This window comes from Vanacampus margaritifer, unplaced genomic scaffold (assembly GCF_051991255.1).
Source record: "Vanacampus margaritifer isolate UIUO_Vmar unplaced genomic scaffold, RoL_Vmar_1.0 HiC_scaffold_118, whole genome shotgun sequence".
NCBI classification, from domain to species: Eukaryota; Metazoa; Chordata; class Actinopteri; order Syngnathiformes; family Syngnathidae; genus Vanacampus; species Vanacampus margaritifer.
This window is the reverse complement of record NW_027520828.1, coordinates 10,001-17,500: the sequence shown is the minus strand read 5'-3', so window position 1 is coordinate 17,500 and position 7,500 is coordinate 10,001.

Genomic DNA, 7,500 nt, shown 5'->3' with positions numbered 1-7,500 from the left:
TCGCGTGTCGCCGGGGCGCTGGAAGGCGACCCGCGAGCCGGAGGAGCCGCCCGCCCGAACACCGGCGCGAGGCCGGCCGGCGGGGGCCCTCCGAAGGCGGGTCTTGCATGCGGCTCGTAACGTGGGAGAAGGTGGGTGGGCGCATTTTGGGGGGGGGTTAAATGTGCTGAGGCAGGCCGCCCATAGTGCTCTTATCTCGGCCATGGCAAGCGAGAATCCCCCTGGGAAGTGGCACTCTGAAAATATTTCGAAAAGAGCAGACTTTGAAAATTTTTGAGAACCAGGATTTGGGGGGGGGCCAAATGTGCTGAGGCAGGCCGCCCATAGTGCTCTTATCTCGGCCTTGGCAAGCGAGAATCCCCCTGGGAAGTGGCACTCTGAAAATATTTCGAAAAGAGCAGACTTTGAAAATTTTTGAGAACCAGGATTTGGGGGGGCCAAATGTACTGAGGCAGGCCGCCCATAGTGCTCTTATCTCGGCCTTGGCAAGCGAGAATCCCCCTGGGAAGTGGCACTCTGAAAATATTTCGAAAAAAGCAGACTTTGAAAATTTTTGAGAACCAGGATTTGGGGGGGCCAAATGTGCTGAGGCAGGCCGCCCATAGTGCTCTTATCTCGGCCTTGGCAAGCGAGAATCCCCCTGGGAAGTGGCACTCTGAAAATATTTCGAAAAAAGCAGACTTTGAAAATTTTTGAGAACCAGGATTTGGGGGGGCCAAATGTGCTGAGGCAGGCCGCCCATAGTGCTCTTATCTCGGCCTTGGCAAGCGAGAATCCCCCTGGGAAGTGGCACTCTGAAAATATTTCGAAAAAGTTGACTTTGAAAATTTTTGAGAACCAGGATTTGGGGGGGCCAAATGTGTTGAGGCAGGCCGCCCATAGTGCTCTTATCTCGGCCTTGGCAAGCGAGAATCCCCCTTGGGAAGTGGCACTCTGAAAATATTTCGAAGAAAGTTGACTCTGAAAATTTTTCGTCTTAAAAAGCTCGCTCCTGATATTGTACCCCATACATTTTGAGGTTTGGGGGCAAACCTCTCGAATGGGGGGACGAGGTCCCCTATCTACAGCGCCCCTAATGGCGGCAGGTGGTACTGGCCCCCTGGTCACCCGGCCATTGAAAATGAATGGGCCCCATTCATTTCCTATGGCATTTTTCGACGCCTGGTCACCCGGCCATTGAAAATGAATGGGGCACTTCCAGGGGGGGCTCTGGCTCGCCCAGGCCGAAATAGGAGCACTATGGGCGGCCTGCCTGAGCAGATTTGCCCCCCCAAATCCTGGTTCTCAAAAATTTTCAAAGTCATCTTTTTTCGAATTATTTTCAGAGTGCCACTTCCAGGGGGGTGCTCTGGCGCGCCCAGGCCGAAATAGGAGCACTATGGGCGGCCTGCCTCAGCACATTTGCCCCCCCCAAATCCTGGTTCTCAAAAATTTTCAAAGTCATTTTTTTTTAATTATTTTCAGAGTGCCACTTCCAGGGGGGTGCTCTGGCGCGCCCAGGCCGAAATAGGAGCACTATGGGCGGCCTGCCTCAGCACATTTGCCCCCCCCAAATCCTGGTTCTCAAAAAATTTCAAAGTCATTTTTTTTTAATTATTTTCAGAGTGCCACTTCCAGGGGGGTGCTCTGGCGCGCCCAGGCCGAAATAGGAGCACTATGGGCGGCCTGCCTCAGCACATTTGCCCCCCCCAAATCCTGGTTCTCAAAAATTTTCAAAGTCATTTTTTTTTAATTATTTTCAGAGTGCCACTTCCAGGGGGGTGCTCTGGCGCGCCCAGGCCGAAATAGGAGCACTATGGGCGGCCTGCCTCAGCACATTTGCCCCCCCCAAATCCTGGTTCTCAAAAAATTTCAAAGTCATTTTTTTTTAATTATTTTCAGAGTGCCACTTCCAGGGGGGTGCTCTGGCGCGCCCAGGCCGAAATAGGAGCACTATGGGCGGCCTGCCTCAGCACATTTGCCCCCCCCCCCCCCAAATCCTGGTTCTCCAAAAATTTCAAAGTCAACTTTTTTTGAAATATTTTCAGAGTGCCACCTCTGGAGCCTCTGCAGCGGGGGCTCTCGCCTGCCTGGTCACCCGTCATTCATTTCAATGGGGGGGGATATGGACGCCTGGTCACCCGGCATTCATTTCAATGGGGAGATTGGAGCCCTGGGCATCCGGCCTTCATTTCAATGGGGGATTTGGACGTCTGGTCACCCGCCATTCATTTCAATGGGGAGATTGGAGCCCTGGGCACCCGGCCTTCATTTCAATGGGGGATTTGGACGCCTGGTCACCCGCCATTCATTTCAATGGGGGGATTTGGACGCCTGGTCACCCGGCATTCATTTCAATGGGGAGATTGGAGCCCTGGGCATCCGGCCTTCATTTCAATGGGGGATTTGGACGTCTGGTCACCCGCCATTCATTTCAATGGGGAGATTGGAGCCCTGGGCATCCGGCCTTCATTTCAATGGGGGATTTGGACGTCTGGTCACCCGCCATTCATTTCAATGGGGAGATTGGAGCCCTGGGCACCCGGCCTTCATTTCAATGGGGGATTTGGACGCCTGGTCACCCGCCATTCATTTCAATGGGGGGATTTGGACGCCTGGTCACCCGGCCTTCATTTCAATGGGGGATTTGGACGCCTGGTCACCCGCCATTCATTTCAATGGGGAGATTGGAGCCCTGGTCACCCGGCCTTCATTTCAATGGGGGATTTGGACGCCTGGTCATCCGCCATTCATTTCACTGGGGAGATTGGAGCCCTGGGCACCCGGCCTTCATTTCAATGGGGGATTTGGACGCCTGGTCACCCGCCATTCATTTCAATGGGGAGATTGGAGCCCTGGGCACCCGGCCTTCATTTCAATGGGGGATTTGGACGCCTGGTCACCCGCCATTCATTTCACTGGGGAGATTGGAGCCCTGGGCACCCGGCCTTCATTTCAATGGGGGATTTGGACGCCTGGTCACCCGCCATTCATTTCACTGGGGAGATTGGAGCCCTGGGCACCCGGCCTTCATTTCAATGGGGGATTTGGACGCCTGGTCACCCGCCATTCATTTCACTGGGGAGATTGGAGCCCTGGGCACCCGGCCTTCATTTCAATGGGGGATTTGGACGCCTGGTCACCCGCCATTCATTTCAATGGGGAGATTGGAGCCCTGGGCACCCGGCCTTCATTTCAATGGGGGATTTGGACGCCTGGTCACCCGCCATTCATTTCACTGGGGAGATTGGAGCCCTGGGCACCCGGCCTTCATTTCAATGGGGGATTTGGACGCCTGGTCACCCGCCATTCATTTCAATGGGAAGATTGGAGCCCTGGTCAAGCCCTGAAGAGAGACGCTCTCCCCCTGGTCCATGGCGCTCTCCCCCTGGTCCATGGAGTCCCGCAAACGGCCAGCATCAAGCCCCGAAGACAGGCGCTCTCCCACTGGTCCGTGGAGCCCCGAAGACACGCGCCAACAGCCAGCATCAAGCCCCCAAAGAGAGGCGCTCTCCCCCTGGTCCTTGGAGCCCCGCCGACGGCCAGCGACAAGCCCCGAAGTGAGGCGCTCTCCTCCTTGTTCGGCACATGCACGCACACACACCCCTCCGCACGAGCCCCTGTGCGCCCGGCGCGCCCGCAGTTGGAAGAAGGGAAAGAGGGGGAAGAGCTGGAAGTGCTGGAAGTGCTGGAAGTGCTGGAAGTGCTGGAAGTGCTGAAAGTGCTGAAAGTGCTGAAAGTAAAGGGGAAAGCGGACAGCGGCCAGCGGACAGCGGCCAGCGGACAGCGGCCAGCGGACAGCGGCCAGCGGACAGCGGCGACAGGCCAAATGTGCTGAGGGCGGCCGCCTATAGTGCTCCTATTTCGGCTATGGCAGGCGCTCTCCCCCTGGTCCATGGCGCTTTCCCCCCGGTCCATGGAGCCCCGTCAACAGCCAGCAACAAGCCCCAAAGAGAGGCGCTCTCTCCCTGGTCCATGGAGCCCCGCCAACAGGCATCAAGCCCCGAAGAGAGGCACTCTCCCCCTGGTCCATGGCGCTCTCCCCCTGGTACATGGAGCCCCGCCAACAGCCAGCAACAAGCCCCGAAGAGAGGCGCTCTCCCCCTTGTCCATGGCGCTCCAGGATGGGGGGGCCAAATGTGCTGAGGGCGGCCGCCTATAGTGCTCTTATTTCGGCTATGGCAGGTGCTCTCCCCCTGGTCCATGGCGCTCTCCCCCTGGTCCATGGAGCCACGCCAACAGCCAGCAACAAGCCCCAAAGAGAGGCGCTCTCCCCCTGGTCCATGGAGCCCCGCCAACAGGCATCAAGCCCCGAAGAGAGGCGCTCTCCCCCTGGTCCATGGCGCTCCAGGATGGGGGGGCCAAATGTGCTGAGGGCGGCCGCCTATAGTGCTCTTATTTCGGCTATGGCAGGTGCTCTCCCCCTGGTCCATGGCGCTCTCCCCCTGGTCCATGGAGCCACGCCAACAGCCAGCAACAAGCCCCAAAGAGAGGCGCTCTCCCCCTGGTCCATGGAGCCCCGCCAACAGGCATCAAGCCCCGAAGAGAGGCGCTCTCCCCCTGGTCCATGGCGCTCCAGGATGGGGGGGCCAAATGTGCTGAGGGCGGCCGCCTATAGTGCTCTTATTTCGGCTATGGCAGGTGCTCTCCCCCTGGTCCATGGCGCTCTCCCCCTGGTCCATGGAGCCACGCCAACAGCCAGCAACAAGCCCCAAAGAGAGGCGCTCTCCCCCTGGTCCATGGAGCCCCGCCAACAGGCATCAAGCCCCGAAGAGAGGCGCTCTCCTCCTGGTCCATGGCGCTCCAGGATGGGGGGGCCAAATGTGCTGAGGGCGGCCGCCTATAGTGCTCTTATTTCGGCTATGGCAGGTGCTCTCCCCCTGGTCCATGGCGCTCTCTCCCCCTGGTCCATGGAGCCACGCCAACAGCCAGCAACAAGCCCCAAAGAGAGGCGCTCTCCCCCTGGTCCATGGAGCCCCGCCAACAGGCATCAAGCCCCGAAGAGAGGCGCTCTCCTCCTGGTCCATGGCGCTCCAGGATGGGGGGGCCAAATGTGCTGAGGGCGGCCGCCTATAGTGCTCTTATTTCGGCTATGGCAGGTGCTCTCCCCCTGGTCCATGGCGCTCTCCCCCTGGTCCATGGAGCCACGCCAACAGCCAGCAACAAGCCCCAAAGAGAGGCGCTCTCCCCCTGGTCCATGGAGCCCCGCCAACAGGCATCAAGCCCCGAAGAGAGGCGCTCTCCTCCTGGTCCATGGCGCTCCAGGATGGGGGGGCCAAATGTGCTGAGGGCGGCCGCCCATAGTGCTCTTATTTCGGCTATGGCAGGCGAGAGCCCCCGCTGGAGGTGGCACTCTGAAAATATTTCGAAAAAAGTTGACTTTGAAAAAATTTGAGAACCAGGATTGGGGGGCCAAATGTGCTGAGGGCGGCCGCCTATAGTGCTCTTATTTCGGCTATGGCAGGTGCTCTCCCCCTGGTCCATGGCGCTCTCCCCCTGGTCCATGGAGCCCCGCCAACAGCCAGCAACAAGCCCCAAAGAGAGGCGCTCTCCCCCTGGTCCATGGAGCCCCGCCAATAGCCAGCAACAAGCCCCAAAGAGAGGCGCTCTCCCCCTGGTCCATGGAGCCCCGCCAACAGGCATCAAGCCCCGAAGAGAGGCGCTCTCCCCCTGGTCCATGGCGCTCTCCCCCTGGTCCATGGAGCCCCGCCAACAGCCAGCAACAAGCCCCAAAGAGAGGCGCTCTCCCCCTGGTCCATGGCGCTCCAGGATGGGGGGGCCAAATGTGCTCACTGAGGCCGCCCATGGCGCTCCTATTTCGGCTATGGCAGGCGAGAATCCCCCTGGGAAGTGGCACTCTGAAAATATTTTGAAAAAAGTTGACTTTGAAAATTTTTGAGAACCAGGATTTGGGGGGCCAAATGTGCTGAGGGCGGCCGCCTATAGTGCTCTTATTTCGGCTATGGCAGGTGCTCTCCCCCTGGTCCATGGCGCTCTCCCCCTGGTCCATGGAGCCCCGCCAACAGCCAGCAACAAGCCCCAAAGAGAGGCGCTCTCCCCCTGGTCCATGGAGCCCCGCCAATAGCCAGCAACAAGCCCCACAGAGAGGCGCTCTCCCCCTGGTCCATGGAGCCCCGCCAACAGGCATCAAGCCCCGAAGAGAGGCGCTCTCCCCCTGGTCCATGGCGCTCTCCCCCTGGTCCATGGAGCCCCGCCAACAGCCAGCAACAAGCCCCAAAGAGAGGCGCTCTCCCCCTGGTCCATGGCGCTCCAGGATGGGGGGGCCAAATGTGCTCACTGAGGCCGCCCATGGCGCTCCTATTTCGGCTATGGCAGGCGAGAATCCCCCTGGGAAGTGGCACTCTGAAAATATTTTGAAAAAAGTTGACTTTGAAAATTTTTGAGAACCAGGATTTGGGGGGCCAAATCTGCTGAGGCAGGCCGCCCATAGCGCTCCTATTTCGGCTATGGCAGGCGCTCTCCCCCTGGTCAATTTCAACCCCTGGGCACCCGCCAGTCGATTTTGACCCCTGGGCACCCGCCATCCAATGTCAACCCCTGGGCACCCGCCAGTCGATTTCGACCCCTGGGCACCCGCCATCCAATGTCAACCCCTGGGCACCCGCCAGTCGATTTCGACCCCTGGGCACCCGCCATCCAATGTCAACCCCTGGGCACCCGCCAGTCGATTTTGACCCCTGGGCACCCGCCATCCAATGTCAACCCCTGGGCACCCGCCATCCAATGTCAACCCCTGGGCACCCGCCAGTCGATTTCGACCCCTGGGCACCCGCCATCCAATGTCAACCCCTGGGCACCCGCCAGTCGATTTCGACCCCTGGGCACCCGCCATCCAATGTCAACCCCTGGGCACCCGCCAGTCGATTTCGACCCCTGGGCACCCGCCATCCAATGTCAACCCCTGGGCACCCGCCAGTCGATTTCGACCCCTGGGCACCCGCCATCCAATGTCAACCCCTGGGCACCCGCCAGTCGATTTCGACCCCTGGGCACCCGCCATCCAATGTCAACCCCTGGGCACCCGCCAGTCGATTTCGACCCCTGGGCACCCGCCATCCAATGTCAACCCCTGGGCACCCGCCAGTCGATTTCGACCCCTGGGCACCCGCCATCCAATGTCAACCCCTGGGCACCCGCCAGTCGATTTCGACCCCTGGGCACCCGCCATTCAATGTCAACCCCTGGGCACCCGCCAGTCGATTTTGACCCCTGGGCACCCTCCATCCAATGTCAACCCCTGGGCACCCGCCAGCCGATTTTGACCCCTGGTCACCCGCCATCCAATGTCAACCCCTGGGCACCCGCCAGCCGATTTTGACCCCTGGTCACCCGCCAGTCGCCCCTGGTCACCCGCCATCATGGAGCCCCGCCAACAACCAGCAACAAGCCCCGAACACAGGCCCCAACAGCCAGCAACAAGCCCCGAACACAGGCACCAACGACCAGCAACAAGCCCCGAACACAGGCACCAACGACCAGCAACAAGCCCCGAACACAGGC